An 11,921-nucleotide genomic window follows, 5' to 3' on the forward strand; every position below is an offset into this window, starting at 1 on the left:
TTTACTTGGTTGATTATATCTTCTGGAAATTTTCTTCAAAATGCAGTAATATCCTAAACCTGGTCGTAAGGCATTAATCAAATTTATACTTAATCAGTTGTTTGTGAAGTATGAAGTATGAGTTGCTAAATGTAATCATCTTGATTGTGCACATAATCATCCACAATCGAACACATGGCTTGGGGGATCCTTTTTCCGGTGACTGAGGGATGCTGGAAGGTCCGCAAGAAAGCATTTAGAGGCTCCGGTGACAGGAAGGGTGAAAAAGATATCCAGAATCACAGGGAAGAAGCTGAGAAATGAGAGGGTTTCCCGATTGTTTAGATTTAGGATTAGTATATATAGTCTACTTTTTAATTTCCTTAGAGAGAGTTAATGAAGAAGAGGGTTTCATAGTTATAATTGATCCCTTTCTCATTATAATTCAACCTCAAATTTTCTAATCTATTAGGTCTTTCAGTTTTACAATTCCCCTTTAATTCAGTTTTCAACTGTTTGATTATCGGTTCGCTTATTTGACTGTCCGTTACGTCTTCTACATTCAATTGTTTAACTATCAGTTACGTCTTTTGCTTTAATTTTAGAGGTAAATGTAAGAGCATCTCCAATGTCACACCCGACCCAAAACGACATCGGGTATGAACGAAAGACAAGATAACGAGTGTTATCAAGTCTAAAAGGCGAACCGATTTTCTAATATATAAAAATTCATTTGGACTACCTAAAGTTTTATTTATGATTTAGCTTGGACAATTCTATCAAGCTTCTTACGTATCCCGAATGTCTTTTAATATTTAAACCGGGAATCAAAGCTACGTAGTTCTACCTATTTTAGGTAGTTCTCTTAAATAATTGATACGTTGATTGACACACTAATCATTTAATTGTAAAATTTACTTTATTACTATATAATTATATAGATAAATCATTTTATCAAAACGAATCAAATCGAATAAACATTTTATCAAACTCGCTCATGAACAAATAACCGTTTTATCAAACCAACTCGTAATCAAACAAACGTAAAATATCAAATCATCCCGCATTTAAAAAAACATAATATAAAATTTGTGTATGTGTATTCATCCTCGAATTCCACCCGTGTAGCTTATCATAACATCAATCATATCAATAATCGAGATATCTTATTCATATCTCGTTCCTTGCTTAAGGTTAGGACTACCAGCCGTGCACTCTGACCATATCGCCATTAGGTATGGTCTTACAACTTACAACTCCTACCCTGGGAATCCTAGATGGACAAAACCATTTTATCTTTCAAAATATCACAACTCATAAAAATCATATTTGGACTTCAATCCAAAATAATAACAACAATCGCAATAACTTTCTCAATCTAAAAACAATTCGCATAAGATCATCAAATTCATTTTCTCGACCAAATTTCTTAAATACCACGATAATAAATAATTATTTTTCAAATAATCAAAATCAAAAGTATATAAATACTTTAAATAATTTAATAAAACGTATTTAAAAATAATTTAAAACTGAACCTTATTTTTATATGTTACCGAAATAGCTATTTTAGACCGAATATAACGTTAGACTCGTTATATTATCATAAATCTATTCATACTAATTTTATATTTAAATTCATGTACCAATTGAATATTCAATTATATATTTTATTATACCGACTCTAATTGGCAATATTAGTATAGTCCTTTATACTTATTTTAATTCGACAAATTAAAATCACTTAATTATTATATAAAACTAGACTTTAAATCGAACACTTCTATCGAACTATTTTTATTTGTCACCGGAATTGTAACATAACACTAAACCGATATTATTAATTTTGACCGAAGGTTCAGTTAGACTCGTGGCACTGCTAGGAGTCTATCTGTATAATCCGACTCAGGCGTTGAATATCAATCGAATTTGAAAATGAGTATGAGAAAAACAATAAAATAATGAAATACTCATAATAATAAAAAGAGGTACCCTTATTCTTTTCCTTCTCCATGATCCCTCCTCCTTTCTTATTTATTCTCTTCTATTTTTATTAAATGAAAGTAAGAAAAAATAATACTATTTATAATGTAAAAGTAAGAAAAAAAATCTTTTAATTCCATACAAATGTCACTTATATACACAACTAAGTAATTATTATGGACAAGTGTTTTGTTACTCTTTCAAATCATTCAAATCACAACAAGTGGTTTTACTATTCCTAATAGCATGCCACGTTTTTTTTCATTCATTTTTTAATAATTAATATAAAATTCAATTGCAACCCTTTTACTCTTATGATTTATAATTAGAAAAAATATTGATTTTAGTCCTTTAAATTTATAACTTTTTATAAAACTTACTCAAAACTTTTAATTTATACCTAAAATATTAAATTAAACCGAATAATATACTAAAATTCATAATTAATTAATACTAAAAAATATATATTATAATTTATTTTGAAAAATAAAGATTAGAAATTTATTTTTTTTGATCTGGGCGTGACATCCAATTATCCATAGTCACAACCACTCAATATACATGTCACATCATCCATTTAATAAATTTCATCGTATTAAATTATCTAACTCTAATGATTAAATCTATAACTATTTAATCATAATAGATTAATTAAACCTATCATATTATTTCAATTGTTTGACTGTCACTTATATCTTCTACTTTCATTTTAGGGGTAAATGTAAAAGCATTTCCAATGATCCATACTCCTAACCACTCAATATACACACCACATCATCCATTCAATAAATTTTATTTTATTAAACTATGTAACTCCAATGGTTAAACTCTATACTCACTTAATCATAATGGATTAATTAAACCTATCATATTATTTTAAAAATAATATATATATATATATATAATCAAAACCTCAATAAACATTGAGTGGTTGATAAGTGCTTAATACATTAAACTCACTCTAATGAGAGAGTTTTTAATAATGGAGTATAATTAGTGGTTCATTATACTCTATTAGAGATACTCTAACATGATTTTCATTGTTTGATTGTCGGATATACATTTACAAAATAAAATCAAATTTCGTGGTGATATTGTTTGTGATTGGGATTCTTTCCTAAATTCATTTTATTGTTGAGAATCCAAAAATCACCAGAAATAAAAAAAAATCGCATTTTCCTCCAATTTTTTCTTATTTTTCTTGTGTTCAAGTTTTTTTTGTTGATTTAAGTTTTGTAAACAAAATTTTATGATTACATTTAACAAAGCAAAATAAGTGTTATAATGGTAATTACATTTTATCAATTTCTTTTAAAATTTGCTAACTAAAAATAGTAATAGAATGACTATTCCATTCCATTAGTATTACTATTTTTTTTTAAAAAGTTGTGCGCAATGGACTTACATTAAACAAAGGAAAATTACATTAAGGAGAAAGAAAAACCCTTAACCCACCCCACCCAGATGTGATTCGAACCCATGACCTCTAGGATCATAGGTAAGCTCCCAACCAACAGGCTAAGAGCTTCACCACGACCTTAGTATTACTATTGTTGCTTTGAAAGTTGATAATATGTTTAAAGCATATGACAAGGTCATTTGGCACCTTTCCAAAAATACTATGACCCTGGTTGGTTAAGAGTTTTTTAAGGTAAAATTAGAGGTTTTGAGTCACTTTAGAGGTTTTGACCGGTCAAACGTTTAATAGTGGTGTTTGGTGTATAGATGTTTGAAAGAGTCTATTTGGTCCAATAAGCTAATTTTGAAAAACCTCATTTTGGGAGCTTTTTCAATTAGCATATTGCTCTTTTGAATGATATTTTTACCCCTAATTATTACCTTTTAGCCCCAAATAAATGTTTTACCATGTCTTTATTTATCATTTACCCAAACTGCTATTAGCAATCAGTTAAATTTTATCAAATAAGTTTACACAATCAGCTAGTCAAATAAGCTAACCGTTAATGTAGTCACCTATCAACGCTAACACCTATTTACTAAACAAGGTCATGCTTAAGATGGTTTTTGCTTCTCACTGGGTGGATACTATTATGATGTGTGTGAGGACTCTTTGTTTTCACATTGGGGCTGGGGCAATTTCAATTGTGGGTGTTGAGAAAACTGCAGGCTGGTAAATAATTCTATCTTTTTTAGTGCATCTATCCAAGTATAAAATAATTCTGATCTTTTTTTTTTAGGCTTGTAAATATCTTATGTATTTGATTCATATTCTTCAACTCTGAAATTCAGAACCTTCCTTCCCCTAGATAACTCACTTATCCTCCTAAACCATATGCTCCATTTCTTATTTTACAATAAAGTTTAAACGTGGTAGGAACTCGAGAAATGCATTGGTAAAGTATTCTGCTTTGGTTATGCTGATGATTTGAAACATGTGCGTGTTTTTAGATATTGGGAAATGAAATGGAAGAGAAGCAAATTAACCAAATTAAATCGATACACGTGGTTTCAAATCAAAATAAATTGATTTGAGGTATTATTTTAAATTAATAAAATTAACCAAATTAATTCGAATCGATATAAAAATATCATTTGAATTCATAATATATCTAAATTATTCTTCGTTGAAATTCATATTTTATTTATCATATATGTAATATACATAAAATAAAAATTAGATTTTAATTCGATAAATACAATTAGATTTTAAAACATAACAAATTGCAAAAACACAATATTATGATAGTATTGGTTTAACTTGCAGGGTAGTGTAAGACTACGTTTCTTCTCTACATGTAACCGGAAAAACGAACTCAAATCTCTCCACACACCATCTTTATCAAGACCAAATCATAAGGAGTCAATGTAAATGAACATGGCGTCTAATCTCTCCACACACCATCTTTACTAAGATGATTGATGGCGACTCGAAACCCCGAGAATGAAAGGCGGAGTGAGCCGGCTACGCACTTTCTGCTTCTAAAATCATAGTTAGAGTGACCAACTCGATTTTTTTTAAATTGTTTTTCATTATTAAGAAAAGTTAACAAAAGATAAAATATGAGTTTGTTTTATAACAATAGTAATTAATCGTTGTTGTTTTAAACTCAATCAATTCACCCGTCTAGATAATATTTTTCCTTGTTCACTAATAAATCGACTAACTAACTCATGTTTCTATAATCAATTTGATTCCCCGATTAGATCAGGAGAAAACACATAAAGATCGCTTGGACTTAAGGAAAAGTATTCCGGATAGTCGGTTCTTTAATTGTTGGGCCGCGGGCAACAGGGTGCGATAAAATTATAAACATTTATTCAATTAATATTAATTTATTATCAATTATATTATTGCAAAATAAGTTAACTGATGAAAAGTAAAGAAAATAATGTGAGTCCCATTGAATAGTGGTGATAGTGACGGACCTATAGAGAAGATTTTTGGTAGAGGGTGTTTTAAAAAGAGCTGTTAGAAATGGGTAAGGTGGAATAATTTTAAGGATACTTTAACGTTAACATTCATGAATAATTTTATCTCTTATGTTTAAAATGCTGCGATTACATCAAATACTGACAGTGAAGAGCAATTTTATGTCTAACATTGATAAGTCTGGTCAATTTAAGAAATAAATCATCAAACTGTCTTCTCAATTATGAATCTTGTAATCTCAACTGCACACGTGCGTTTTATCACTCATTCAGGGGAGTAGGAGAAGGGTGTACAAGGAGTTCTCTCGCACAGGCCCCAAATTTAAAAGGGCCCAGTTTTATTATTATACAAATCTAAATAAATTATTATTATTAATTATTATGTGAAAAATTAAGTGAATGACGCTCTAAGAGTCGTAAGGGGCCCAGTTTTTATTATTATTATTATACAATATCTAATTTAATTATATTTAGTATGTTAAAAATCAAGTTAAAAAGGGTGTCTTCTATGCTTACTTTGTTTTTTCTACCATTGGATGATCTTACTTTGTCAAAGTTCATCACCATCCAATGGTGGAAAAAAATAAAGTAAGGCTTACTTTGTCAAAAACAAAGTAGGCATAGCCTAACCCAGTTAAAAAGTATTTTGGTGTTTCATTTTGTAGAAACATTATTATTATATGAAAGTATTAATTTTTTTTAAATAAATAATGCCTAATATTTTTTTTTCATTTAGCACAGGGCCCCAAAAATGTTTAAAACGGCCCTGCACTCATTATTAATAGATCACAAACATGTGTATACATGCAAAAGAAAAGAAAAAGAAAAAATCAAAAAATTATAGTGTTATGTTCGAGTTTGAGATTAAAAAAAAATTAAAAATCCAAATATATCTTCAAATTTCATAATATAACCTCCAAATCAATTATGAAATTACTAAAGAAAACGTAATTTTTTTTTGTTTTAGTTACAACTGATATGTTACTGATGCATAATATAGAACATAATATCTGGCTTTTATAATGATGTCTGAAATTTCAAACTTGTCAACGTTAAAAGTAAAATTACATCATTTTAAACATGAAGGATAAAAGTTAAGAGTATTTTTACACCTTAACTGCAATAACTAAAGCACATACCTAAATGATTTATAATTTAAGATAAACCATTTATTAGTCCATACATATTTATTTATTTCACTAGTCATTTTCTTAGTTAAATTTTTAGTCCCTCCATTTATTGTTGTATATGAAATTATAAATTATTTTTGTAGGAGACAAAGAGGGTTACAGAAAAAACCGAATTGAAATTAAGAGCAGAAATCGAACTGTGCCGTGGCGGAGGCCACTGCCTTGAAAGCGATTTCGGTAGACCGAGGTGCAATCTGTTACTCCGGTCGCTCCCCAAGGTTAACACAGAAACCTTCGAACCTGTGCACTCAAAGTCGAAGATTGTAGAACAACAAAAGAGTTTTTTAATTGCCCAGAAAAACGATTGAAAGAAAAACTGTGTTTCCAAAGCTGGAAACTGGTTGTATTTATAGCCTTCAGAAATATGAACGTTAGAACGTTCATATACACGTTAGAACGTGGAGCAAGACCAGGAGAAAAATAAGGTTCGGTTTTTGACTAAATAAAAAATTAAAGAAAAATTCAAAGAAGTTAAAACGGATAAAAAGAAAAATAAAATTCGGGCCAAGTCCAGTCGGGACGGGCGGGCATCGCGCGAACGAACGAGCGCGTGTGGTATATTTGCTAAAAACCACTTAACACAATTTAAAGGCTTCTAAAGCCCAACTCTATATATACTCACTCAAACCTTTATAAGTTTCCTATGTGGGATTGTGAAAGTGCTCTTGAAAGCAAAGTCTTAAAGACAAATATACCCCCAACTTGAAATCCATTTTATTCAATCATCAAAGCTTTAAACACCAAAGCTTAAAGCCATTTATTCTAACAATTTTTGTATATAAAATTATAAAATTGACGTTAGTTATACAAGTATAAAACTTATCTTTTAGTGATCTCAAAATATTTTTAATGAAATTTGTGCGTTTGACTTAGAGATCTCAAGTTCGAATCCTAATATATCATTAGGTCCCTCTTTGTTGGCAAAATCAAAAAGAGACCGCAGTTACATCATTTTATTTGTAGGCACTAAAAGATTGAAAAAAAAAACAGAAAAAACATCCTGACAAGAAAAAACAGAAAAAAAAAAAACGATCAACAGTACCTACACTAAAGAAAATGATAGCAATTAAGACTGAAAAAATTTTCCATTTCATTTCTATAACATTTCTCTTCTTCAATTCTTGCATACCAACATCATTTCTTTTGGTTCAATCCAAAAGCCAATGATTTTAGAGTATGATAAAAAAAATGAGCAATTTTGGGATCTGATATGCAAATTTGTTCATAGTTTCAGACTCATAATAGTTTTACAATAGAAAATCCTGGACTCTGCCTACTATTTCTATTATTACAATCCATAAAATCCTGAAAATTGAAAATTGGTTTTTAATTTTCTACTCAAAACAGTTTGCAATGTGTTAAAAAACTTGAACAACTTCTCAATGTGCAAGTGGCTTCAGAAGTTGTCTCTGAAAGCCAACCTATATATGTTACCTAAAATTAACACAAAAATTATGTTATTCTTTTAGACATAAACCAAAGGTAATGAATTATTAAGTGTAGCTTAGCTACAACGTCTTTCATTGGGAAAAACCTGACAGGAATACATAAGAGAATACTTGGTACAAAGATATACATAAAACAAGAACTAGCCTAGCTCAACTGAAAAATTAGCTCCATATGATTGTATCACCAAAGAAAGTATCTTTCCTTTTGGCAGGTGAAAAAAAGACATACAACTTTGGCAAGAATGTTAATAAGAACCTTTTATTAGGCACAAAAACTCAAACAACAAAACAGAAAACAAAGGCACCGGGAGTTTTACATTGACACACACCTGCTCTACTAAATCGAACATAATCGAGGATATTGGACACCATTAGAATCATCGCTGATTTGCTTTAAAATGCTTAAAGGCGGATCTTGATATTCATGATAGCCATATGACAATTGGATCCAGGGGTGGAGCCAGGACCTCTAGGTCAAGGGAGCTAGATTGTGGACAAAAAAAAATTAAATGCTACTTCAACATATTCATACAAATAAAATGAACAATATAATAAACAAATTATATCATAAAATAAGAGTAAAAAGTATTTGTGTACTTACATTAAGAAAATTAATGTCTAACACGTGGCAATTTACCCCTCTGAATTGCCACATATTAATGTCTAACATGTGGCAATTTACCCCTCTGAAAATTTTGCACAACTTCATTTTCGACACCGGCAAAAATTCTTTTCTAAATTAGAAATCCCTAAATTAAACCCTAAATTAGAAATCTAATAATAAACCCTAAATTAGAAATCTCTAAATTAATTGTAATTACTAAAGAATATTTAAGAAAACAACATATTAATAATAATCCCCTAATAATAAACCCTAATTTAGAAATTATAAAACTCTAAATCTAGAAGAAATAAAATACAAAATGAGAAATAAGAAAATTTATTTGGAAATTGCTTGATTGAGAGAAGAATAGATGGAAAAAGTTTAACACAAAGTATGGTGTGATTTTGGATATTTTTCCAAATTTTCAATTAAAAACCCTTCTTTTCTTTCTGTGCTTTTTCGGAAAAAAAAAATAAAGAAAGAAAGAAAGAAGAAAATGAAGGAGAGCAGGCGCGGGCGGAGAAAGCTTTAATTAAGCCAAATTAATATATTCTTCCTAACAGATGGGAAGGGTAATTTCGCCCTTTCCATCTGTTTAATTTTTTGAAACTTAAAGGCCAAAAGCGACGTCGTTTTGGACCTTTAGGTTTCAAAAAAAAGTTAAACAGATGGGAAGGGTTGCCCTTGCCTTCTGTTTGTTTCGCTAAAGAAGATCTAATCTTCTTCAGCTGTTGGAAAACCCCACTCCTGGGGTTTTCCGATGGGGCCGGAGGGTCGGCCGACCCTCCCTGCCTCCTGGCTCCGCTACTGATTGGATCCCAATATTTGCTAATCGGTCAGCCGTTTGATTCCTTTCTCGATATTGATGTTGTATTTTCACATTCCATTTTCTTTGTAGGAATTGTTTGATAGTTGGCACCAAATGATAATCGGATTCTATAGTAGTTATCAGATCCACAACAACCTTATAGTCACTTTCCAAGATAATATTTCTGAATCCCATTTTCCAAACTAGTTCCAGGCCTCTTAAAATACCACTGAGTCTTCCAATGTTGTAACAGAATCACCTAGATTCATTGCGAAACCATCGCACTATTTCCTGTTACTATTTCGGACTAATCCGCCAGCACTGCTGTAGACACCGGGGGTCAGAGGACCGATGAAGAAAAATTATAAAAAAGGAATCCAAATAAACAATAAACGGACATGGTGGCTCGGGTTGGTTGGATGGGATAATGTCATGAATAAATATATCGTATCTATAAATTTAAAAATGTTTTTAGAAATTAGATAGGTGCAAAATAAATTATAAACCACTTTTGGCGTGTGACTTTTTGGCGATTTGAGTCCTAAAAATGTAACGGATAAATAATGGTTTTAAGTACTTGACATGTGTCAATGTATTCTATACCGTGATAGCTTTTCGACGGTATATTACAAACCCGAATCGGACAAGTGACGAATGAGAAATTAATGCTCGAAGTGAGCCACTTAAAACGGTTTTGGAAAGAAAAATGAACAAAAATAGGCATTCTAATCCCACATAGGAAAGAAATGAAAATGTTAGAGAGTTTATAAGCCTATGGTCTTTACAAGCTCCTAACTAATTACTAGAGGAAATGCTCTCTCAAGCGCAAGGGTGTAGCCGAATAACCATCGAGTTAGGAGCGCACCCCCACGACATGGGCGACGTTAATGATTAAGAGGTAACAATCCGAGGAATTAGCGGGCAGTTTGGGATTTAAACGTCGTAGATCTGTGTATTTATAAATGTTCTAGCATTTTTTATAAAATCTGGATCATTGAAGGATTGGTTCTGTAATTGTGTTTTTCTGTCAGTAAAAGCAGATTACGACGGATTTTCTGTAATCTGCTAGAAGTTAAAAAAATCACGTGTTAAAGCTTTTTTTTTATTCTTTCTTTATCATTTTTAGAATATATACCCTTAGTAATTTCCTTATATATTTTTTATCATATTCTAAATATGTTCTATAACGTCGTAGATCTGTGTATTTATAAATGTTCTAGCATTTTTCATAAAATCTAGATCATTGAAGGATTGGTTTTGTAATTATGTTTTTCTGTCAGAAAAGCAGATTACGACGGATTTTCTGTAATCTGCTGGAAGTTAAAAAAAAATCATGTTTTAAAGCTTTTTTTTGTTCTTTCTTTATCATTTTTAGAATATATACCTTTAGTAATTTCCTTATATATTTTTATCATATTCTAATTATGTTCTATATTTATGTATATGTATGTATTTGTATTTATCTTCTTTAATAGTTGTAATCTATATATTAGTGTATACTTATATATGTATTTGGTTTTAATGTATAGTTGATTAGTTATTTAGATGTTTGTATAGTATATTAAATAGGTTTGCTATGTTTTACTATTTTAGTATTATTATTTTTCTTATTATAGGCTATGGCAATATATATACACATATACTATTTTTATTTTTATTTTGCCCCCTTTTTAACATATACTATTTTTTTCCCCTTTTCATTATATACTATTTTTCCCCTTTTCATTTATACTATTTATTTGCCTTAATAATTAATATTAGGTTTACATCATATGTTAATCACATTACTTAGTTCTATTGTTGTTTATTTGTGTAGGATTGTATTGTTTAATTACCTTTTTTTCTACTCCTATTTTTACCATTTATTACATATAGTTATAATAGTGATTTTTTCATGTATATACATACTTACTATTTATCCCTATTAAGGGAATTTGGGAATAGTATTTTAGATATTTTAGGATTGGGTGATTAATGGTGTAATGAGAGATTTAGTTTCAAAGAGAGGGAATTAGATGGTAAATAAGAAGGATTTTAATCACCTAATGTTTTCAAATGAGTCTCCTAATTAAAATCTACCAAAATGAGTTTTGATGTAAAATAAAAGGTTTTTAACTTCGTATTCTTTAAAATGCCTTTTTTGTTTTTTTGTAAATAAACTTACTTGTATGCTTAACCATATTTTTAAAGATTAAACTCAAAACGATTTTCAAAATCTCACGTTTTAATACCCTAATCCGTTTACGAATATGCAAATATATGAGAATTTTAATAGGATTTTCTAATTTTTCTAATGTTTTCCTGATGTAAATAAAATGGTTTTCACGTAATTCTCTCTTTCTAAAATGCTTTTTTTACAAAATAATCAACTTGTATGTCTAATCACGCTTTTTACGATTAAATTCAATAATCCTCTTACTTCATGCTTTTTAAATACGCCTAAGTCGTTCCAACGGCGACTTAGGTGGCAACCTGTAAATAAAAAAAGTTTTAAAACGCGCCTAAATCGTTCCAACGGA

This window comes from Euphorbia lathyris, chromosome 5 (assembly GCF_963576675.1).
Source record: "Euphorbia lathyris chromosome 5, ddEupLath1.1, whole genome shotgun sequence".
Classification (NCBI taxonomy): domain Eukaryota; kingdom Viridiplantae; phylum Streptophyta; class Magnoliopsida; order Malpighiales; family Euphorbiaceae; genus Euphorbia; species Euphorbia lathyris.